Below are 27,061 nucleotides of genomic sequence, written 5' to 3' on the forward strand. Positions count from 1 at the left end.
CTGATGTCTTCGCCAGGAAACGCTCTTGTGTTCGCGTTGTATATTTCTGACTTAAACCGGTTCGTTACCAGAATGAAATTGATCATGTTGTGTACTTGCCCGTGGTCAGCATGCTAGGCCGCTGTTTTGTCAGGTTTGTGAGGTTGCTGTGTGTTGGCCAAGGATGATTATAAATACAGTTGACTCGAATTGCGCTATAAGATATATATCATCGTGCTTTGGTATTGACTGTACCATGTATTTACCAGGTTAAACGTTTACATCCGTTGTGTTACTCTATCTATTTTAATCTGCATAACTTAAAAAGAACAACATACCAAGAGACGGATAAAGTGTAAACGATGGCACATATACACATGTAAAAAGCAGACACAAATTATTATGATTAGCCTTGTTCTATTGTCAATACGACACCTACCCATCGGTGAAAATGTAACATGTATGAACAATAAAAACACAATTGTACTAGTAAAACACATTTGGATTCCATAACGATTAATTTGCATGTACGTATTGACTGATATTTTTAAAACATCGTAGTAAACACTTCCGAGTTTAAACGTTGAATGATACAATGTACATGTGTTTATACAAATGTTCAATTGCGGTACGAGATTATCGTAAGATCGTCGCATGTATTCAATATGCTTTCAAAAAGCTGAAAGGTGTATATGATTAAGATACAAATTTCTGAACGAAGTATTTAAACGTGTTTTGTTTTTAATTAAGCGTCTTAGTTTAACACATGACAGTATGGGCATGTCTCTATTTTTTATTGATTTTGATATTATAAACCAGACGTTTAACCATAAGGAATAAAAATATAATGTTTGAATAGATCTTACGAAACAAATACAATGTAACTGAACAGCAAATGCAAATCAAGATTTAACTACCGACAATCACATGCTTCCAAATAAATTTTCAATATGAGAATGCGTATTTACAGTGGCGTTAAGTACTATTTGAAGAGCTTGCAATCCTATTGACGAGCCTTTTATCATTCGCATTCAGTGTTCAGTGTATGCAAATAGAAATGAGAATTGCGTTTGTACAAGGACAAGTATCGTTTATTGAGTATGCACCAATTAATTTATTTGCTTTTAATATAATATTCTGTTACGCGTATATCTCCTATTTACGTAACTTAAATTCCTTAAGAATGACACTTTTTATCTCTCTCACGACAATACCAACTCTAAAATCACATTTCACAAATTTGTAATGATTGCTCAAGTGTTATCTAACTTAATATGCACTGAATTAATTTTGAACTTACCTTCACAATAAAAATAACCCCATACATAAAGTACGAAATGTAAGTAAGTTTTTATGATGTAAAATTAAATATAATACTTTTGTTAACTTAAATGTATTTCTTATTACAAAATAACAAAATAAATGTCATATGTTTAAAATAAATGAAGTATTATATCAACATCTTTGAATATTTCAGTTTTGTGGTTCAACGTTTTTGTTGTTTAACTCAGGTACGTGTGTTCTGTTAAAATAGTTTATTCTTACATGTGGTTCTTAATGTCTTTTCATTTTTCATTCAAAAGGTAGAAAATAAGTTAAATAGGCAACAAATATAAACACTAAGAAGTAAAAATGTATACTCAGTTTAAATCAAATGCAATAAAAAAATGTTCAGAGAGAACGCGCTTGAGTTGATTTACGCTTTAATTATATAGTATTCCAATAATCCTGTATAATGACTTTGAAGACACAAATTATACGAGGTTCCCGGCCTGCACACGCATTTCAATAAGCGAGCGGGGTGACAGTGATTTAATGACTTACTTCCGTAGATTGAGAAAATGACGAGTGGCTTACCTTGTCAATAAATATGTACATAGTCGAACTATCTTTTTTTAAAAGACGTTTGGTCGGAAGATTTTTATTAATTTAGTATGTGTATGCATTATAATAATCAACGGGTAACTAAAACAAAAACAAAAAAATAAAAAAAATAAAACATTGCCATCGAGCGCCTATGGTATTATCTCCTTTCTTTTCACCATTAATAATCTGAATAAATAACATAGTAATATGTTTGATTATTTACAATACAATTATGGCATTATGAAATCATCACTTATGCACATATAACATTCATACCGCATCATTAGAACTGGACAGGTTGGTATTACATACTTAAAATTTATTATTGATGATACATATTGTCAATTGTATCAGTTGCACAACACACATAATAGTGACACAAAATGCCATCATCGTTGAAAGAAATTACATGTGTATACACATTCGACATTCTATATCAGATGATAAAATAAAATAGTCTTTAATACAACAATTGTATATAGCGATTCAATCAATTTTAAAATTACTTGAACAAGTATTATCAATTTAACGTGTCAATGTTGAAATTGTCATACAAATCACATAAGGTAAATTAAATAAATAACCTTTTATAACTATCATTTAGTAATGGGTTCAATAACCGCGAGTCACAAGTCATTTAAAAATACATACATAAGAATCCTAGTTCTGGATTGTAAAATTCTATGAAGCCCTAGATCGCAGTCTCTAACAAGCACCGTGTAGTAATAGGTTTCACTGATTGGGAATTCCGAGTAAGAACTACACAGCTACGCACGTGCCCAACACTTCAAGGAATGACATTGAAAACTCGGCCCAAAGGCCACTGTCCCCTCCGTACGTTGTCCTCGGCAACAAGCATTACATCCCCTTCGGGAAGATTTGTTTGTTTTCTCTGCCATGGCTGTCTTATTGGCAGTAGTGGTAAGTATTCCCGTATCCAGCGTCGCCAGAATACATCTTCCAGGTAATGAATTTGTTACACCAACGTACTGAGTAAGAATCTTCCTTCTTGAACATCACTCTCGGAAGGCAGGCATTCGATCTCATTAGCAGAAGCCTATTTGGTGTAAGGGCCGGTGGGTCTTTTGGGTCATTACTCACACGCATGATAGGCCTATCGTTACGAATTCGCTCTGCTTCAGCCATCAATTTTAACAGCTTTTCAAATGTGAGTAGTTGCTCTTGAGCAGTGGCATTGAAAATGCTTCGAGTTAAGCCGCTCCCAGGCACCGCCCCTATCACTAGCATAAGTAGGATTGAACTGCCATTGAATGTGATGTTGTAACATGTATTCATTGATGTTCGACTGGTTCAACTCAGTAAAAGCTTCACGTAGTTCTCTATCGCCGCTAACGATATTCGTTCCGTTGTCACTGAATACCTTCTTCAGAATCCTACGTCGGCTAGTAAACCGTTGAAACGCTGCAACGAACGAGTTAGTTTTCAGACTATGCGAAGCTCAATTATGTGAATTGCGCGAGTATTTAAACACGCGAATAGGCATCTGTATTTCTTTAAGTGTGATCGGCAATGTTTAACATTCAGCGGTCCAAATAAGTCAACTCCTACAATAGTGAATGGTGGATTTTCTCGAGTCCTCTGTTCCGGAAGTAGCGAACCTATCTGTTGGGTTTGCAGTTGACTGTGTTGCTTTTACAAACGAAGGAGTCCTTTAGAACATTTTTACTGTACTTGGACCGCGTAATATCCACAATTTTTCCCGTGACGAGGCGAGCACCTGCTGAACACCGACGTGACCATTTAGCGTGTGATAATGCCAAATGATGAGCCTAGTAACGTGGTGCTTACTAGGGAGGACAATGAGGTTATTGTCAGCATTGACCTGTTGTTGTCTGCCACCTACCCGGATTAACCCGTTATGCAGCTACGGATATAACGCAGCTAACTGACTGTCGGTTTAACCGGATTGCCCCTGCTCGTAGATGTGAGTTTCTCTGCGAATTTTGTTCTATGCACATACTGTAGTATTGTACGTGTGGCATTACTGACATATATTACATTTAAGTCAGAAGTGCTTACTTCTACGTTATGGTTTAGGTAGCGTTTTCTGCAATATGACTTGAACCTTAATAGCCATGCAATAGCCCGCTGTAACTTTGTCCAGTTTGAGTAGTGAACAGTCAATGTATACATTCTTATACAGTCGATGTATGGCTGATGACAGCTTCTCTCTCAACCTCAACGTCATAGCCGCTCAAGTCGTGCACTGTGTCATGATGACGGATCACGACGCAGAAACGCAGGGCAATTAAACCATTTCTGAAGCCCATCTGTATCTTTGGCGTCAATTGACATCTGCTTAATAGGAGCCAGTCGTGCTTTACCGAGGACAAGGAAATATGAAACACAGTCGTGTTCGTCTGCTAAACGCAGGTATGCGCATGCGCCGTAGTCCAACTCGGAACCGTCACCGAAGACATGGATTAGCGCATCTTTTAGTTTCCCAGTGTTGTTGGCTTGAAAGTCACCGCTGTCACTCGTTTCCGGATATCTGCGGCGTGACATCATCCCAGACGATCTTTTCTCTGTATAGTCCTGTACAATTGCCTTTGCTCTCAACGTGACCGGAGAAACCAATCCAAGAGGGTCGTATATCGAACTTACTATCTAAAGCATACGTCATCTTTTGACAGACTTGTACTTTAATTTCACCTTGAAATTAATCGTATCATCATTTACGTTCCATAAAACGCCCAACGCTCGATCGTTTGGTAGAGATTCCCCGAGGTCAAGTTTGACGCGTTCCGTTTCCGGTATAGCATCGAGAACCTTCCTACTGTTGCTAAGCCACTTGGCAAACCGGAAGCCGCCACGTTTCATAAGGGGCTGCAACTATATAGCAAGTTAAACAGCTGCCTCTTCTGATCCTACGGACTTCAAACAGTCATCGACATAGAAATTTCTGATATCACTTCTTCATCATACATTTCAGCGTTGTCTTATGTAGTTCGTTTTAACGCATATGCCGCGCAGCTCGGCGACAGGTGAAATTGCATGTAGTATGTCTTTGGGGATTTTGTCATGTCAACACTTGGCCACCATAGAAAGCGATCAGCATCAAGGCTTGTTTACGTACGCACACCTGGTGAAATAAATCTGCTATATCTGCGATTATGACCACATTCTCTTGCCGGAAGCGTATCATCACGCCCACTAGACTATTTGATAAGTCACACCTTCCATTCTTTAATTTGGCATTAAACCATTTGTAACCATTACGTTGTGTATGACGCAGTTAGCAACTGACAGTGGTCCTATCACAAAACAATATTTGTAGCAGTCAGTACTTCTTGTAGATCCAAGACCCGTTGAAACGGACTGCGATTTCGAACAACATAAACATGGTATTTACATTAATATTCTTCTAATTTTTGTGACAATGGGTATAGTGATGTTTACATTAATATTTGCTAAATCATTAACTGTTTGTTTTGCAAATGATGATGTTTATATGCATTTTTAAGTACAACGTCTGATCGAATGTTTAACTTTTCCCTATTTTGGAAATGTCAAAACAATATTAACTTGTCAGAAATGACACAAAATAACAACAATAAACTCGCTTTAGTTATCGATGTTTTATTATTTTATCGCACGCCATGTTTACAGCTAAAGGTTAATAGTTAATATAGGGATACCGTCTAAATAATGCTCCAATCCCCCTGGAACGAAGGTGGAAGTCATCGTATCATATGTGTTTATTTGGCAGGAACTGACGTTTAATGATAATTGTACTTTTTGTTTCCAGACCTGAAACATCCAATGCGAATTTCTGTAATGCTGACTTAATTGCTTACAATTATTATCAGATACACTTTTGTACATATAACAGCGTTTAAATGAGTAAAGAATAATAAGCATCAGTCATCTTTTTATTCTATACCTTTTTTATAAGGAACGCCGAAACGTTCGTATTGTATGCAAAATATTGTTTTACTTGAATTTTAATTGTACTGGTCCAAACATTATACTTGTTGTGTCAATATGTTTTTGTATATATTGTATTATGTAAAGTATCACATAAGTTATGTTTGCTCATTTTCACAAAACACTTCGCGATTTGTTGATACGTTTGCATCTTAAACTTGTCAGCTAAATTAAGCGAGAATTGTCGTTGCATACGTTGCTTACAAAACGATTTTCAATGCGAAAATTCCGCTAGTTTGGACCTTGAAACATATTAAATCATCTGCCACGCATCAAGTAATAGTAAATGTGACGAAATGGATTGAGCGTCCAGCGCTCTGCCACCCTTAGCATTATATCATCTATACACGTATTCTGATGCGTTATTATACAATTTAATGAAACATGAGACTCATTACGTGAAACCTTATGTGCGATCGTTTACGTTTGGACCAGAAAGATTAAACCACTTAAGCCACATGCTTTTTTGCCCCTTTGTTTATAAACCTGCACTAGGTGTGTGTAAAACGCCATACACACTGTTCATCCTTTTATTTTGTTAAAGATGCTATGTTTTCGGAAGATGACCCGAAATCAGAATAAGTTGTTTAACAAATGGCAACTACAACTGTCTTTAGAAAAACAACCTTGAAATGTTCACAAAATGGTCGCAAATGTACTTTTAAATTTGAAACAGGTTTAACGAATAACAGGGATAAGACCTATACAAATAGTATTTAAGAATTCCTTAAAAAGTATATAAACCTTTGTAACATTCATTATGATATTTATCTTCTGAAGGTTTAGAAGTAAGCCTTTTATTGACTGAAAGAAGGTCCTGACACAAATAATTTATGCAAAACATAATCTGTTTTATCAACATTCTGAGAAGCAGATATGTCTGATCTTTTTAGTTTTAAAAGGAAACTAAACCAAGGCATGCAAAATTCCTTAATTAAAAAACAAAGTATAAGTTTGCCGTTAGTGGAATTTTAAACGTATTTCTTGTTTACATATTTTAGTTTTGTTCCACGCTGGTTGCTCCCGCAATTATCTTGGTGATTTTGTTTTGGTGGAGTAATGAAGCCGGTAAGACATTATCTCATTATTGAATAAAACAATAAAACAAAATTCAAATAGAAGAGCAATCATGATATTGTATGTCTCGCTCAACTATATAGTTTTGGAACTGTTTAACACTTTAACACATACAACAAGCCCTTTTCAATTCGGTGTTTGTTATGTTGCTGTCTTATATTTTAAAGAAATTGAATTTCGCACAAAGCAGACTGCGACTTGCGGTGTCAATCAGTAAAGTTTAATATATATTGTATAAGATATATTATATTAACAATTATGAGTCATTTGCGTATAAAATTTCCATTGATATGCAACTGTTTGCTATTACTTAAAATTGAAAACGTGTTTGAACATTCAGTAAATAAACCTTATATTAAAATGCCGACAATGTTCATGAAAAAAACATCAGAAATACATGTTCCTTCAACGATAAAATGAAGAAATATATTATTGAATTCTTTATTAAAGTCCCTATAACGCTCAAAATCAGCGAAAATTTCCTAAAATAAAATTAAAACCTAAACATTCAGTGTTCCTTATAGCAATAGCCACAATTTCAACGGTAGATTTGGTATGATTACATAGATTTTTGTAGATACAAAATGCTCGTTTTTATTTATTTGTGGACACAATAAATTCCATGCTAATTTCATACGAATATATCTATTCATACGACACAAGAACACTAAAATGGTACCATGTTAAAACCATTATTAAAACGAGCAATTTGTATCCACATACATCTATTTTACCAGACCACATATGGCGTTGAAATTTTGGCAATTGCCATAAAGAACAATGGTTTTTAATTATTTAGCTATATTTTACGAAATATTGTACGAATTTTTTGTTGATTTTAAGTAGTAATGTTACTTTAACAACTCAACGTGGGTATTCGCTTTTTAAATTAAGGAGCAAAAAATGACTTGTACACCATTTCGTAAGATCCTGAATCATTTTCAGTTTCGCCCAACGGCAAGTCGTACGCTTTTGCTCCAACCAATAATTAGGGTCGCGCGAAAATTGACGAACGTTATTTCGCAACTAGTAAATACAAATATACTTTGACCATTAATATTTTAACGAGTAGCTTTGCGTTGTTAGTTGGTTCGTATTTAAAACTAATCACATGCCTGGACAGAATGTCGCGTTAACACGAAATGATAAAACGATATCTGCCAAACGTGTATACTGTAGGTTCTTGATACAAACTTTAATCATGGGGACAAATTGTCGACCATTTCCAAATGAAGTACTTGTATAATACATTATTCGACCGTCTATATGAACCGTTGTTTAGACTAAAGAGGGTCCGATACGAAATGGACATATTGACAATAGTGTCCCTTAGCACATACTTTTATGTTAACAATGCATATTCGCTCTTTTCAAACAATATTGATGCATCAAGTAACAATACTATGTTGATGTGATAATTTGGAAAAAGAGTGTGTTACAAACTCTCGTTTAAAAATATCGCGTTATATCCCTGTAAACGATCATTTGCATGCTCATATCGCTACTTCATGTCCGTTATAACTATAATAACTATTTTTCTACAACTGATTTTCGCACGCATGCTAAAATGTCCCGAGGGCAACTTTTCTTTATATAGTTATAACATAAAATAGTTTAAAAACATTATATAAAAACGCGATGTTCTTATCACTTATGCACAACAGCAATTAGAATGAAATTGGGTATACGTTTTAAAAGAACATTAAAACATAAGCGTATGTTTGTGCATAAACTATCTAATTCATTCTAGGTCACGGGGAATGTATTGATATTGATTGTATGTAATACAGATATTTTGACTCATCAAATAACCCACATTTTTGTTCGTAACTCAATAACAATTATTTTCGTGAATTTCGTCTGCAACTCTGTGTTTTTAATAATTAACACAATTGTTTATTTTGAGTCTGACGACAAAGACCATATTGCTTGCTATGTAAAAGCCAATATTGGCATTCCAACTTTGCTATAACTTCGATTTTATGTTCCGTTTATATATACTGAGATTGAACGCTAAAACGTGTTAAAGTAACTAGTTTGTATAAACTCGGAATGCACTGAAACTTCAACCAAAACATGCACATTTAACGCAGGCTACACCAAACAAGAAATGGTGTGCAAAGCAAGCAAGTATATTAACTATTTGAAATGTTGACAACTATAGAAGTGTTTCGGTATAAACCGATACATAAATGTAATAACGCTGATTGTAGACATAAGTTTATGCATCGTTATAAGTAATGATTATAAGAACGTTATAAGTTGATCCTTCTCTCTCATATCGCCCAATTGGTGCAAAAAGGTCCCATGTGACATTTAAAGTTAATGGCAAATGGTACCTTTTGGCACCAATTGGGCGATATATATTAAATAAAATGGATGGCCCTGTGTGGTGTGTTTGATTCGATGTGTAAGATATTAACTATATGCATTACTTTTTAATGAGTATAACGAACGTATATGTATGGCCTTAAATAGAGGAAACGAACTTATGGGGGAATAACTATTTTCGACATAGGCATAACCTGTACATCGACCGCTGATTGCGACACGACGAACATGGTAATATGCTCTCCAAAACATGCGAATAAGTTTAACAGGCTCGTATTACCAAAAGCTTAAAATAAAACTGTTGAGGATTTAAATAAATAACAACTTTTTTTCAAAGTTTTGCTTTCTTTATATAATTAAACAAGCAATATTTTGAATAGTTTCACTTCCTTATATCTTGGTCAATTTCAAATAGTTGTGGCCCTCACATGCTGTTGTTTTATTTTCCGAATTTAAAATTTTGTTATAAAATTCCTACAATACTCGAATACATATATTCCGATATTCGTCTTCTTTTACGTATGAAATTCACATACTCACATCAGAAATGCATGCGTTCTACTTTAAGACCTTATCAAGAGTATGCATTTTTATAGTGACAAATTGCAACATTCTTTATGCGTTGGAATAAATAAAAGGCCACAAAGTAATATATATTAAAATGAAATTGCTATGGGAAGTCCTGTGTACGGACATTTTATAACTTGCCAATTCTTGTACATTCTATTTTATTATCAATACCGTAATTTGGTATGTCGTACATTAAATGTCAAGAAAGTTGGTATCCAGGACAGAACTAAAAAAAAGTACGTTTTACAAGAAACAATACATGAGAGCTGCTCTCCAGCACAGAACCGTAGATAAGGTAAGTCTGTGATACTGTACTTAAAACCCGCTTCCAGCACTAAACATGTAAATCAACGCGACAGTTTTCTAGTTTATTGTTGCAACATTGTAGAATATATTACACACCATATTTGCTACTATCGAGAACAAATTACACATAAGTCTATGGTGTTGAAACTATGATTTTGTGTATCTGCATTAGTGTCCACAATTTCATATTGAAAACAAGTTTTACATTACTTCGATTCCGTAGATGTATTTGTATTTCACGTTTAATTACGGTGTGTCATATTCTCCGTGGTCACGCGCTGACTTCAGTGATGCAAGAAGAGAGCAAACCGACGTGTATTCACCCAGCTTTACCAATATGAATATGTATATTACCGAATGACCCTACCACTTGTTCAACGTCAAACAACCGTGTGCGTAAGATAAAAAAATACTCAAAATGGTCCAAACTACGCAACATAGCATAGTATTGTATAAAATCAATGCAGTAAACGTCTATTACCTTTGACAATTTATTTTCGGCTACCTTGATCTCGCACTGTATGAATAAATTATATATGGTATTTCCATAATCCATTGAATTCAATCGTTTTGTCTAATGTGTAGACACATGATAATTCACTAAAGTTGGCAGTATCCACATTCTAGCTATGTTATTTTTATGATTTATCTTTATGCTTGAACAATATGCTGTCACAGAATACTAATCATTATTAAAAACGTACTACTGAACTTTAATGAAAACTTATTTTTGTTCCGTTAAATCAATGTTATTAGTAAATACTTTATGCTTCTTCAAGAAACGGTTTACTGTTCAATGCTGGACAGTATTTTATGCATTTTCATGCGACTTGTTACTTAACTAGCTAATTGTTATTGATAACCAGTGTTGCAGATTGAGAGAAATCTGATTTGGGAGCAACTGCATGAACTGAAACTTCTACTTCATACGGATGAGCGCGTCACAACATTTTGGAGCATTTGCATGTACTGAAACTTTTACCTCATTCGGATGAGCGCGTCACATTATTTGGAGCAATTGCATGAACTGAAACGTGTACCTCATACGGATGACAGCGTTACAACATTTCTTTAATTGCTGTCATAAGTAGAACCGAAGAACTTAAATATCAAGTATATGAACCTCGCTCTGAGAGTACGGCTTTTAATGCATGTGTGTTAAGAAGTGTCCAAGATTAACCTGTTCAGTCAACACTTTCCGCTTTTATTCCATATTCCATATGAACATAATATTTTCTTATCAAAAATCATGTTTATGCGGAAAGTGTCGTCCTGATAAGCCTGTGCGGACTGCATACTAATCTGCAATGGCACTTTACGCACATGCATTAAACCCCCTTTTCACAGGGCGATGCTCAAATATTTCCAAAGATCGCGAAGATTTTAAGATGTATATATTTAATTTTCGCAAAGTGTTACACATCTTAATATTCGATTCTTAAACCATAATAGAAGCAAATTCTTTCAAGATACTTTAGAAAACACATGATTTAGAATGCATAAGCAATACAGCTGCCTTTTAAGAGATCTGTTCTTAAGATTAAACTTATTTATCACCTCAAAGGCTCCAATCGAGATTTAATTGGAAATTAAAACAATCTGTCTGAAACATATGAAGCGTAAAATGTTCATGTTTTGAGGAAAACAAATCCTAAAATCGTTCAAATGTGGCGATAGTTAAATGGATTTGTTTATTGTCTTAATAGTAAAATATCAAAGTCATTTTCATAGTCCGGTTCAACTGGTTTGTTTATTTTCAAAACACCGCCATTCATAAGCATCTTCTGTTAAAAACGAATTATTAAGATGATGTTCTACAACTATATAATATAAACATATTGTATTATAAAAAAATATTTTGTGACCCATATGTTAGTGACTTTAATCTGGACACCATTACAAATACGTATGTTTGCCTTCGTTGTTTTTCATCTGCGGTTTTAATATAGGTGCTTTATGTAATCGTTCTTTTTTATAACGGTTCTTTTAGTAAAGGAAAAATACAACCAAAATCATTTCCGAAATCAGAATGTTACACATATACTTTATGCCAATATAAAAATTAAATGTCAAAATCGAACATGATTTGTTTAGAATAGTAGTAGCATAACAAATATACCCAAATCTGTAAAGAATAATATGTACACACTGGGAATGTTAATTGAGGTCAAAATGATTAAAAAAATCTGTTTTTGTTGTCACAATTAAAATGAGTTTGTGCATTCATTTTAAAGTTTTAAATACCGAAGCTTAAGTTAATACCTACAATTTACTAATACTTAAAATGAGTGTGTGCCATTACGGTGAATGAAATAAAACGACAGTTATGAACAACAATTAAAGATAAAAGCTTTATAACCTACATTCAGCATCCTTTCTCATTTTACTTTATTTATTTTTATCAACATTCTTTCTACGCTATATCACCAATCCCATCGTCATACGGTCTATACTTCACAGTCAGATGCAGCGACTGCAATGAATTTGCAAAACTATTGGTAGCAGGCTAACTTATATGTTCGCTAAGTCTCCGACGAAGCAGCTTAATGTTTCTAGTTTGTACATTTCTATGTTTAACGAAAGACAAATAGTCAATGTTCTAAAAAGTAATAATAAAGAAATAAAAAAGGTTTTCATGGCAAAAAACATTCGGATTAGGGGAAACTGATTATTTCGGACGCAGTTAAAAGAAAAGAAATCATTGTACGATTAAAAGGTATGGCAAATCTGCAAAACATATTTGTATTGCCTAAGTTTTAATATTCTTTAAACATTGGTTTATTGAAGAAATGAGCCACATTATGAAGTTTAAAGGTAATATATATTATTTTTTCTATTTAATGGCGAATACATGTTAAAAAGCAACCTTTCCAGAAAAATGTCCTAAAGATTATATAATTATTAGACTTATTTCCAATTTGTATGCATCACCGCCTAAACGCTCATATGTCGGTTCAAATGAAAAATATCAAGCAACTTCGATCGGCATGGAATTTTAAAGTCCTATGCAGCTATTATATACGGTCATGCTATGGTCTCGATGCGTTATATCTAAAATATATAAACGCACTGCATTGATTATTGTCATTCTGCTTTAAGTGTAGTGTTTGGAATTGTCAGAGGTATTGCATGGCTGAAACAACTTAGACTGTATATTAGTAATGGAAATTATACCGCGTGGAAGCTTGACTGACTAGTTCAGTTGATGTTGGTGATTGTGCAGAGTAAGCCAACTTGTATTTACTGTATTCATTAGTTCGTGTCCATCTTGATCTTCCATATGGTGCCCCAAAGGACTCGCGGTCTAGTTTTAGTATGCTGGTGCAATCAATATAAACTTAATAGGTTTTGACCTAGCAATTATTTCACAAGTATATTTAAATTGAACAGAACATTTAAATACGTCTTACCAACACATAAAAGCAGATCCCACTGCGAACTTGGGGTTCAGCAATTGTGTAGCGGGTTTGGTGTCCGCGTCGTGACCTCGATGTTCCGCGTTTTGATCGGCCTTTCCCGTGGGATAAGCGTTGTTGCAGGGATAGTACGTGTTTAATCCCGAGCGTTCTAATGATCTTTTCAATCAATTTAAGTACAAGTTCTTGCAATGAAACGGATTTGGTAGTGTCTATAAAGGCCCAAGGTATTCAATGTAATTGAACGAACATAATAACGTTTAAAGGCAATCACTTACAAGACGTGTAACATATACTGATGCCACAAAGAAACCAGTTTGAATAAAGACACAGTCGCAATTATTGTTTCCAGACTAACAATTAACTAACTATATAAAAGTTTAAACCTATTTGTGTAATCTCGTTTGCATCGAAAGCCACATGCTTATTTGAAACGCTATCGAGTCCGTTTCATGGGCTTAAAAACATTACGTGGTGTTTTGGGGGCAGATCTCAAGAACGCTCCCACAGTGGGAATCGAAGACGTTACCTCCCGGTCGCTAGGCGGATACCATTTCCAGTTCGCCACGGAGACCTGTAAATATATAATAAATACTTGAAAGAAAGCAAATGATGGGCCATACATTCAAAATACAGGTTGCAGATATAATTATTTCCTTTTTGATAATGTTCACATTGAAGTTGTCCAGCTTTTTAGTAATTCACCAACCAATTAGAGTTGCCACCATAATAATATTTTGATATTTACTCTAAACGGACACAGACAGAGGGTTTAGGTTCCTCCGTTTGTAGTCACTTTCACGTTAAGGCTATCTAGCTTTGAAAGTATAAGCAAAATCTGCAAAGCAGATACGTTTGAGTTGAGTATATACAACTATATCACTATAGAGGAAAACAGTCAATAGACCGTAACGCGTTGCAAACACAAAGTCATTCGTGTATGATAAACTAATGTCGTTAATCTATCACGGTTTTGATCAATTCAACGAGAGGTAAATTAAGCTGATTACACGAAATGCAGCACGTAGACACGTACATAAGTACAAACACGCTCGGCGTCTCCGTTTTCATTGTGCATTAAACATGCGTTTCTAGAAGTGTTAAAATCGCAATGCTAGGGGTTGCCAAAGAAAAAAAAACGGGAGTAACCGTTACGATATCCATATAGTAGTGAAAGAGTAGCTTAGTATGCACAAATTCGGAATGTTCCTACGTGTTGACGTGAGTAATTACGAACCGACGGACATAAAGAAGCGACGCCTGGGTACATTTGCTTTGTTTTGACCTAAACTATATATTATGTTAACACGTTTAAACAAGGAAACATCAATATCTCAAAACTGGCATATCAGGTGCATCCCGATAAAATACTGAAACGGGATAGGTCACATTGCACTTACAATGCAACTTTTACTTGAAAATAGTAATTATGGAGGATTTGCGACATGTACCGTTGATGTACGACATAGACTAGTAGTACAATTTGTTGTGACATTTTATTTCACCTTTCTTTTCAAAACCTATAAACTGCATAACGCTCATCTATGTAGCGGGTTAACTTAGTTTCGTATCCATGCAATTCAATATTATAAACAGTATAGCGTCAAAAACTTGTCTTCTCTTGATTGTATTGATCAGTTGGGTAATGTGACGTTTTCTTCAAAACTGTTGTCATTTTTACTGAGGACACATATGCGACTAGCAATGAAATCATGGAACATTTTGACACGTTCATAAAACATAAAGACCATAAAATGATGTTATTGGTTTATCACAATATAGCTATCACAATATCCGCCTGTATGTGGACATAGTAGTCTATCGGTTATCTATTTATTTCGCAAACGAGACGGTGTACGCTATTGCTTGAGATTAACTATTTTAAATGACTCCAAAAATATGTTGCTTTCAACTTGAGTGCGCACCCATTGGTCAAAACATACTTTCACAACTCAGGTATTATTCCGAAACGCCTTTTATAATCGTTTTATTTAATTTAATTTATGTAGATGTTTTTTTCCATGAACAGTATTGTTGAAAAAAACATGTTCCTCCCTCGAAGAATACTGGCAATGTGACAATCAATGCAAAATTACAAATAGAAAAGTACATTATAGCACTTATATTTTCGAAAAGTTTTTATCGAAATCAAATATCATTAAATTACGTGGTGAATACATAACCAACAGGGATGTAAGTTGGGTGAAGTCTTTTTGTTTGTTCAGTGATATCCTGGCAAATATGTGCATTTTAAGAACACTTCAAAAAGTGTTAGAAATATAAAATTAAATTAAACTGTAGTTGCAACAGCTGGAGAAAAGCCTCATTTTAGCACGTGATTTTGTATTCATGTTAAGTAACTGACTGTCTAACAAAACAAAATCAAGACAGAGAACTAAATACAGAACAAACAGAAACACGCATACCTTGTATTTACAATACTATGAGGAAGTACGTATCCTTTGAAAAGTCCTGTCGTCGTTCATAAATGGAGTAACCATTATGCCATTATAACACTATGTATTAAAATGGACGAATTTAAGTATGCCATATGATTTGTTGGTCCACACATATTGTCATTTTCATATGTGTATGCGTTCCTTCTGCATAACACCAGTATTTTCTTAATGAGGATAGCGTATTGTAAACCTGCATGTTGTTTTCGATAATATTTAACGTTATGTAAGCACAATCATTTTCTTGCGTTATTAGGAGCCTAAGTCGGATATTGATACAACTGATAACCAGAGCGTTGTCAAGCGGCAAAACAACCAGGCTTAAATGGGGTTTAAAAAATATATTTATACTTTTGAATCAGCAATCTGATTATATAAATAGCAATTTCCACATGGCAACACGAATCTAATTTAAGGATCAATTTATGACGCCTTATATTGTATACTACTACTGAACGGAATGACGAATATATAAACATCTAAAGCATTTTTAATACAACTTTTGGTTTAATATAATGTTACTTTCTTTATTTTTACTCATGACACAACGAATATGTCGATAATCGATCGGAAAATGAACAAAATATATGTTCAATTGATTGTGTTAAAAAATACAATAACTCGAGTACAACATATAAACAAATTGTTTTCTTAATTTAGATTTTCTAATACAAAAATGTAACAGGCACTTCGCATTGAGCATATTGAAGGAAAAGTGTTTTCTGATGAATCAAATTTGATTTAAATTTCAGTCCTGTACTTTTTGCAATACATGGCCTTCAATAGAAGGTCGCGCTAAAGTTAAGTTAAGCCATTCAAATACACAAGAGTCACGATCTAAATTGTCGATTTAAAATATTTGTATGGTAATAATACAAATATAAGTTCCGGATTATCGACTATGGAAAAGTTGAGTGAATTTATAAAACATGTCATGAGTGTTTATATTTTACAACTTTATCATGCCATTTTGTATCCTTTGTTCTATGTGTAATGAATTTTGAAAGACTGCATCCGACACGAGCAGATCTATATTTGTGTTCACAATAATTGGAAAAGTGTATTTGTAATCGGAAATACAAATCAAACTGTTTCTCTTTCTTTCATTGTTAACATTTTTGTATTGCGAACTATATGCGCATGCAATAATTGATTTGTGAACTTTAAAGAAAAGAATACCGGAAACGAAAATATAAACAGTGTTTGATGTTTTCTATAATTATATTATATGAAATGTTACATAAAAGCAAACAAAATGGTTTTCTTATTCTATTTTCATATCATGTCAAGATATCAGCCGCGTCAGTGCATTAACATGTCTTTATCTGGGAGCAAGTCTTCACACAGTTTTTTCTAAACCCCGGTTTTGCCCGCTCCCAATCACGTCAAGTGGTGGTAGAATGCCCACGTAATATCTGATAGTCTACAAATGCTTACTTAAACTTATGGAGAGTTCGGTTATAACATAACATGTTCGAAATTAATATTATGTTTATAAACGTCCACGAAATTTTCCTGCAAAGTATTAACACTATGGTTTTTGCTCTTGCATTGTGTTGGCAAGATCACTTTAATAAAGCCAGTACACAATTTAATATACTTTATAAATCGTGACTTGTCATAGAGAAATAGCATAATGGTACAATTTTATGTTTATATTGTAATTTTATACCAGCACGTTAGTGATGGTACATATTTCACACGCAGCTGCTTCGATCGGCTGCCACATCTTTCTATGGTATCTGAAGGTCCCCAACATTTCTGAGTAATATGGACCATGTGTACCGCAGACAATACCGCATTTAAAAAAGCACACTAATTAACGCTAAAAAAAGATAACTATTCGCTAAATGGTATAACAACTGCGATCGCAATAACAGTTATATCTCTTACAATACTAAATTATTCATTCGAAATTGTTTAGTCTACTTCAACCCCAACGCGAAAATGAACGATACCTTTCTAACTCTCTAGTTCTCGAATAGCAATACAACCATGACAGTAAACAATTTATAAGACTACTTCAAGAGCAATTATAATAACACAGCAAAACAACGTCAATAACAAACCAACTCATGAAACAGCACGCAACAGTGCGAACAAAATAAAACAATACGAGCAACAACGCGATGGCCATCACACACACTCAGTATTCCAAGGAACCACAAGAACAACAGCAACCGCTGCATGAACACATATCATTTGTGTTGTGTCTATTTCTTCTGCTTCTTTTATTTATTCTATTACTACCATAACTGCTGCTGTTACTGCTACTGGTTCTACTACTACTACCACGTCTACTCCTATTAGTATTACTACTGCTTCTACTACTACTTCTACTACTTCTACTTTACTTCTCCTCCTCCTCCTCCTCCTTCTACTACTACTACCACTACTACTACTACGACTATTACTACTTCTACTACTTCTACTACTACTACTACTACTACTACTACTACTACTACTACTACTTCTACTACTACTACTACTACTACTACTACTACTACTACCACCACCACCACCACCACTACTACTACTACTACTACTACTACTACTACTACTACTACTACTACTACTACTACTACTACTACTACTACTACTACTACTACTACTGCTACTACTACTGCTACTACTACTTCTACTACTACTGCTTCTACTACTACTACAACTACAACTACTGCCACTACTACTACTATTACTACTACTACTACTACTACTACTACTACTACTACTGCTACAACTACTACTACTACTACTACTATTACTACTACTACTACTACGACTACTACTACTACTACGACTACTTTTACTACTACTTCTACTACTACTACTACTACTACTACTACTACTACTACTACTACTACTACTACTACTACTTATAATAATAATACTAATACTACTAATACTAATACTACTATATTACTACTATTGTTACTTCTACTACTATTACACAGAATTTACTTACAACTTGTTAATTTGTGAGTTAACTTGTGAGGAAAGTTTTGTTAATTGGAAGCAGTATGTATGTTGCAATTAGAATATGAGACAGCTTGACAAAATGCTATGCTAAAAAAACTTAAAAGTCACTCCAGTGCTCTTGAAAGAATAGGCGGTATGCTATTACAGAAGAGATAACACAACTCAATTAATTACACTATACATGGACGGCTAAATACTGGACAGAGTACTGCTCTGAAAACAAACACATTTACTACAAACACGTTGGCAGTATATATAACGCCCCGTGATCACCACGATACGTTTAATGAGGTTGAAGACGACATTCAAGCAGAAACGTTCCACGGCATGTTATATGTGTAGCATCTATTTTTTCGAAATAAACAACGAGCTTAGCTGTGGTCATATTACATCTATTTCATACAATTGTGTCAGCTAAAAGATCGCGGTAAATGAAATGCTGCAAATATAATATACCGCTTACCATTGACATGGAAATCCAATAAATCGTTGAGGTAAGCTTTGCTTCTGTAATACGCAACAATTGTTAATTATGCTGCAAACCATAAATCTAATTTTAGAATGCAAAATATGTGGTTCAACGATAAATTGGTCGGCCGGTATGAACCAATTGTTGACAAACATGAACTTTACTGTTGTGTTTGATGAACCGAAAAGTATTTGATTTACAACTAATTTTATAAATTGCAGAAGGTAGTTAGAACTTTTTCAGCTAGTCATTGAGCATTCAGTTTTGTATTCTTAACGTGACATGGTTAAACAGTTCAACATTCTAAATCGATAATATTTACTACGTTTGGTTAAAACAGTCCCTTGTGGAAATGTGCATAAACTGATAAAAAATTGATGCCAAAGGAATATTTGTTTTACAACAGTTTAAATGGAATGTGTTTAATAAAATCGCGTTTTTTCATACATTTCACCATGCTATGATAATTATTTGTACTTTCCCAAAATAATGTGAAGGTTACTGTTTTAATGACATTTTTCACAAATACGAAATCTTTGAACACATCCCTATTAAAAGCTGCCTTCGTGAGTAATGTTTTGTATCATGAAAACTGCAATATCGTTACGTCTGGCTGATCTGGTATGCAAACCATACATGATTCAACTTTGTGGGTATCATGATTCACCATCGCGGATGTGGTTTGTTTGCGTAAACAACATAGCCATTTCGTGATTTATAGCCATCTGCCACATATCTATATAAAGTGACTGCATGTACACGTAATTACATTCGAAAAAATGAACACTACACTAAAAGCTGTGTCATATCATTTTTTCATCAACAAGTTGAATGTAAAGTCGAATTTTTCCATTAATACGATTCTTTTAAGAAACCCTGGCGGATATGTTACTCGGGGACATTGGTTACTATAATTGTCGGTGCACAAACTTTTCCACTGGCATACCTTTACAGAAATTTGTAAATAAAGTGCTAAATATGGGACAAATCCCTGCATCGTCGACTTTAAATAGCCATATTTCAATAAATCCTGAATAATTATAACCAGGATTTTTCTAACATACATGGTAATACCTCCTTTGCATACACCAAAATATATTTTAATTCAAAAATGCCTTTAAACAATTATAGAACTGGATTTACTTACCCTACCGAAATTCATCGAAATCTATCGGCAACTTTTCCTAGCACATCCAACTTTTAACAGCATATCGGGTTTCCGGGGGTGATACATTCTTCTTAGATATGTTATTGTTAAGGAATTATTTGTTTATTTGAAAAATCGCCAAAATACTTTTGCTTCAAATTTTCTTCAATTTTTAAGATCAACATTTTCTGCTTTAAGCAACAGGCTTTCTTCTTGGGGATAAATTAATTATAATACCTCTTACTTGTACATAAACGTTATCTGCTGATAACTAGTTTGCTTGAGTTAAAAACACGTAAAGTGTCATGGTACAAAGTGTGTGCATACTTAACTTCGTGATCGAACTAGTCTGCATTCTTTATACAGCTATTTACATGGAAACTCAGATTAGTTTTAGGAAACACATGTTTAGGAAAATAAAACGGTTCAGCAACAATGAGAACGGCTTCAGTAAATCTATTTAACATTTCATTAATTGACGTGCTACATGAGTCATCAATATAGTCTACAATATAATTAAATTCAGGTAGCATATACATAAGATGATGCGTTATTACAAAATAATGAAAATTGTAAAGGGGCATGGTCACTAAATACGTCAAATTATGTACGGTAAAATAGGATATACGTATGATCTATACTTGAGTATTCACGCCCCGTTATGGCAAAAAGTGTCGTCCCTAATAAGCCTGTGCGGACTACACAGACTTATCTAGGACGACACTTAACGCACATGCATTTACCTTTATTTTCCCAACACAAGGCTCCTATTAGCAAGAGCACATCTGTCGTACCGATGCGCAAACATTGAAAGGTGTGACAAACATTGATGTTTGGTAGTTCTCGTTCTGTTTCATGAAGTAAAATATAAGAAAATGCAAGAGCAACACACTTTTAATAGAATAAACTACAAATAAAAATAATGACAAAACGTATTTACTGAAACACAATTTTATTAAACAGCCCTTTAATCGTACCGATGAGCACACCTATAAAGGTGTCAAAAACATTGGTCTTCGGTATTTTTCTCTGTTTTTTGAAGTGAAACATAAGAAAATGCAAAACCAAAACAATATTACAAGAAATTACAAGTAGAGATAAGGGCGAAACGTATTGTACATGGTTTAATTTCATACTTCGCGGTAAATAAGTGGAGTTTATAAATGGCAACCCCCACCATGTCACATAGGTCGGGTTTGATGTTATTTAACAGTGCAATCACTTTAAAAAGATAAATGTGAAACGTTTGGTTTATATGTTATTTTTTAACTATGGAAATAATTTAAACTTTATCGTTAACATCAGCTTGAATCGACATCGAAAAAACATAATCAAATTTAAAACAAACAACGTATTATTTAGCGGCAATGACACTGACAGTAGTTACCATCTACAACAATGAGAAACAACGTTGAATTTGTGCAATGAATACCGTCTGAAATGTACAAGAATGTTAAGCGAAGACGCATGCTTTATTCTTTTATCATTTTAAGAATATCATTTAGTTAAGACTATCCCTGGCTACCAAAACAAAACACAAAAAGTTTAATATGAACAGAACTGGACATGTAACGATCTTGCACTGTACCAATCAAAAGTTTTTATCCCAAATAAATGCATGCACACTACAAAAAAGTACACGACCATGAAGTATATGCAAATCGTATATATATTAAATGATAAACTGTACAAGGACACAAACAATCGGGATAAAAAGTATAAATTTCATTATCCGTAAAGCAATTCATATCCATGCATGAACACACTACTGAGCATTACCTTTCAGATTGCAGTATTAGAAAATCTCATATTTCTTTACCTTATTGAATCTTAAGACTTATAAATAATTTATTACATTGTTTTGGAATGCACACTATTTATTTTCATTTGTGTCATGTATAATGCAAGTGTTTCCCTATTTTAAAACGCACGAATTACCGGTACAAATGTATTCAAATAAAGACTCCAAACAAATAATTTAGATAAAAATGTTTATAATAATTCATTCGATAAAACACAGAGGACAGTACACCGTTGAGAGATGCAGTTTCATAAAATAAATGATTGCAAACTGTATATCACCAAGGTAACCAACATCACAAACACCACTGGTAACGACAATGTCGCCGTTATTGTTAAATAGGCACAGCCGCGTTTGACTCGCGATACATTCGCCCAGCGATACCACCATTCGGGAATGTAACACCGCAAGCAGCTACAGCGGCAGCATCTACACTTGCACATTTGAAACGCAAGACAACACACAATCAAAATTACAATCGCCAAAGTCGCTGTTCCTGATAATTTGCATGCGACGTACATCAACGCGGTTAGCATCATAACTGGAAATATACGTTCGAACAAGAAACAGACACTTGGTCAATCTGGTGTTGTAACAGGTTCAAATCCTCAACCATGACAGGGCCATAGCCGTAATGTATTTTCACGAATGCCTTTAATGTTGCTTCGGCTAGTAGGTATCTTTCTAGAATTCTCCAGTCCGTTGGGTCATTGAAGGTTCCTCGTTGCTTTTGCTGCATCAAACACTTACGAACGTCATCCTCAACGTCCTTTTTGTGCTTCTCATGAGTATTGAAAAACTGTTCCGAATTTGTATTGCTGTGCCCATCACACACGATTACATCTAAGTTTTGATTTATTTGATCACACTTTACCATATCGTCCGTGAATGTGTCAACTGGCACAACAACAGATGGGCCATTCATGTTCTTGTCTGCACCAGCAGCTGTAATTGTATTGTGTGGTAACTCTGTTGATGAACACATCGGTTGTATCAGATCAAGAGATTCATTAGCTGCCATGTCTTTTATCATATTTTTACCGCTTCCTAAAGGATTGTTTGGTGGTAATTCAATTGTACAAGTATTACTGACGTGCATGCTCAACTGTAAATTCTGGCGTCGATCGCCATCGGCTCGATTTTCAAGCAAGATTTAAACTTCAGAGTTGCGAAGGTCTTCCTGATCTGTCATCAAGTCTGACTCACGTTAGCAAATGTCCGAACTAAAACCAACACAAATCAGTCCCATTATGTTCCAAGGCACGTTGCATTCGAGGTCCTGAACAAAATTAATTCGTTTGTAAATATATAAATCACAACTTATTGTCAGATCACTACATCAATGTCGTATCAAGAAAAAAAGTATTCAGTTGTTCTTTAATGTGAAAATCTTTTTTGTCCGTTTATGTACTGTAATTGTTTATGTTTCGTGATGTTAAAATGTCAATATAAAGACACATATTATTTCCAACGTATGATTGGTCGAATTGGTGTATACAAACGTTTGTTTAATTTTATGAAAATGTCGTTATTTGTTTGCATAAAGTTTGAAATATAATTTTGACATTTTTTATTGACGCTACGTTTGGCGTATTATATATGGCTATTTTTGTGAATTGTACAAACGTATTTTTCATACACTTCGTACATTGATATCTTTACTCATATACACATTGCACATACCATCATTGGGTGATGCGCCTTAAAAAGGCAGAGTACACAAGCTATTCAGTCGTGATATTTAAGTGATGTATTAAAAAATAACATTCGTAAAGATGTCTTCTATTTCAAACTGATGCTGTTAAACTCCATGTTCATTTTTCTTGAGTTGTATATAGTATTCATAAGTAGAATACCAAAGTACATTTGTTTAATAATTTATTACGCAAATTGATAAGAACTAAATACGTTTTCCGAAAACATAAAAAACAACAAAAAAACAATCTTCAATCTTGATAACGAAAAAAATGCTTTCACGTAAGATGTTCAGGAGGTGTTAAACCACATTCATTTTCCGCTTGAGTTTAAACTGAAGAAGTTTAAAGCAACGAAATTAAGTGCAACCTTACAGCATCCCAAAATAGTGAAATAGTGTTTGTCTTGTATCCGTATTGGTTGGAAAATGAAGCGCACAACTTATCTGAATTAGTAATGCCAGTTAACAGTTATTTGACTTAAAACCGCATCCGGCAGGAATATAACTGCCCATAACCAATGTGTTTACAAACACATTCGCTCAACTTCTTCATGCGATATAGACAGTGTGATACAGTAAGAACTTCTGAACCTTACTTGTATAAAGTTAACAGGCTTCAACATCGATCTCACAATTTATACATACGTTTGGAAACATGAATACAGTATACCAAACCTTGATTGGCGAACGAGAGTTGATCCACGCGTACTTTAAAAACTTTGTGAACTGACCTCTTAATTAAAATGATTGTTAAAATAAAAAGCTATTAAAATGTTAACATACCTTCAAACAAATTGAATCACGAATTATTCATATAATTTGACAAAATAGTATGCACTATATTATTTAAACCATTTAATCAAATACCACATTTCCCAATGCACTGACTGTTTCAAACCTGTCGCTCAGATGACAAATATCTATAAATACATTTGTTTAACGTGTAGGGGAGTGACACGTTGTTTACACCTGATGTAAACAGTCAGGTTGTTTCTCGCATTCTCGTTATATATCGCCTCCCTCCGTATGATTCTATGGAAGACTGGTTCTGCCAAATGTTATCAACATAATATTATCGTCAAGTGGTAAATGCACGTTACGATTTCTTTAAAGATTGTACGCACTTTGTTAATTGCGATGCAATTTTTACATCTCTACATATAAAAGAACTGCCTAAATTTCTACTTTCGTTCCATACCTATCAAGGAAAAGCGTTACATACGCTTTACTATTTTACTGTTTTCATTTGATAATCGTCCATTAATCAACCAATTTCTAAAACATTTTTACAGTTAAATGTGTTACTTTGCTTGTGTTAAAATAATGTATACACTGCTTTTTGAAACTATGACACTTACTGTGAATGTTGCCATTTAACTTAACTATGAACATCCCTTTTGTTCATTACAAGCGAGAGAAAACTGCTTCAAGTTTCATTTTCGCTGGAGCTAGAGCAAAACAATTAGGTTCTGCTTTCTGGAGTCAAGATTATTATGAAAAATCTAAGACCAAATTATGACATAAGCCAAATACTGCAATCCACATTGGTTCCGGCGTATGTGTGTGCGTGTGTATCTGTCCATCAAGCCTGCACATTATTCATGCATAATGCGATAGAAAAACAGCTTAGTACGGGTTTTCGTCATGCGGAAAACGCGTCTCGCGCGCAACTTATCACTGGCAAAATATCGCATCTTACACAAGTCATTGCGTGTATATGCGTTAAAATAAATCTTATTCCATTGAAAAAGATGTACTTAAGATATATTCGTTATGCATCATACACACGTCATTGCGTTTATATGCGTTAAAATAAATCTTATTCCATTGAAAAATGCATTGCAAGTATACTATTGTATCTGTCTCGTTAGTCTACGGTGTCAAATATCTGTATAGTAACATATTAACATTAACAAAAGTCTTATTATATGGTTGACCTTAACCAAGTTTTATAAATCATGCCATTTTATTTATTAAAAATTTGGGGACCTGATGCTATGGCTTTGCTTAAATTTATAGAAGTCCTATTCGATCAGAGTTGTGCAATTATTCAATAGTTTATTGACTCGCACGTAAATATCACGTGCATCTACTAAAGATATATTCGTTATGCAGCTTACACAGTTAAGTTTTTGAAATCGCTTTTTTTAAACCTTGCCGGCCGTTATGTTACTTATTGTTTTTAAGGATATTGCGTATAACACAATCTAGTGAGAATGATTCATTTCAACATCACTATTTATAAACGAAAACTGTGCATTTTGAGTTGCCGTAAAACCGCAATTAATAAAAACTAAAAATTACATCAACAATATGTATACGGCGTTGATATCAGGTTGTGTTGGTGAAAACAAATCATTTATAACAATTAAATCACAGGTAACGTCAAATATTTACCTTTTAAGCTTAATAACACCCACATCAATTGCGGGGTGTTGTGCGAGTCGTTTGTGTCGTATATTCTCATTAGGTCGTGTGATCATATGTTTACAGATAGAAAACAGACATACTATGAGAACATAAAATAAAAGCATACCTGGTAAACAGCCCAGTGAAGATCTTCCATACATATTTCCAATATTCATACATGCGTTATTCGAACACCCATTGTCGTACAAAGCAAATTGACTCGATGTTTAATGGAATCATTGTGATCATGCTAATCTAGGTGGAATAATTTATATTAATTAAAAAAAATGGTATCTATTCTGTTTGTGTTAATAACACATTACGAATGTATTATTTGTCTACAATGCGTGCATTAACATAATTAAATACACAGATTCTTTTATGACATGTCTGGTCTAATGATAATGCTGGAGTCAACCACATAAACACGATCACATGGAAATAACGATTCCGAGACAGTCAAACTGACATGGAATGAAATACATTTAAAGGTAGGTCACGATTGAACCGTTGGAACGCCGGCTTGTATCCAGCGTTAAATGTTTAAAGGTAAATTTTGAAACAAATAAAATACAAAAGTTATTATCAAATTATATCAGGATAGGACATAA

At 34.1% G+C, this 27,061-nt stretch overlaps 1 pseudogene; it reads right to left on the reverse strand.

Moving 5' to 3' along the window:
- Positions 1–4,077: 4,077 nt before the first annotated feature.
- The window catches only part of LOC127872549 (uncharacterized), a 37,758-nt pseudogene continuing 14,774 nt past the window's right edge, over positions 4,078–27,061 (reverse strand).

Source organism: Dreissena polymorpha, chromosome 3 (genome assembly GCF_020536995.1).
Source record: "Dreissena polymorpha isolate Duluth1 chromosome 3, UMN_Dpol_1.0, whole genome shotgun sequence".
NCBI lineage: Eukaryota > Metazoa > Mollusca > Bivalvia > Myida > Dreissenidae > Dreissena > Dreissena polymorpha.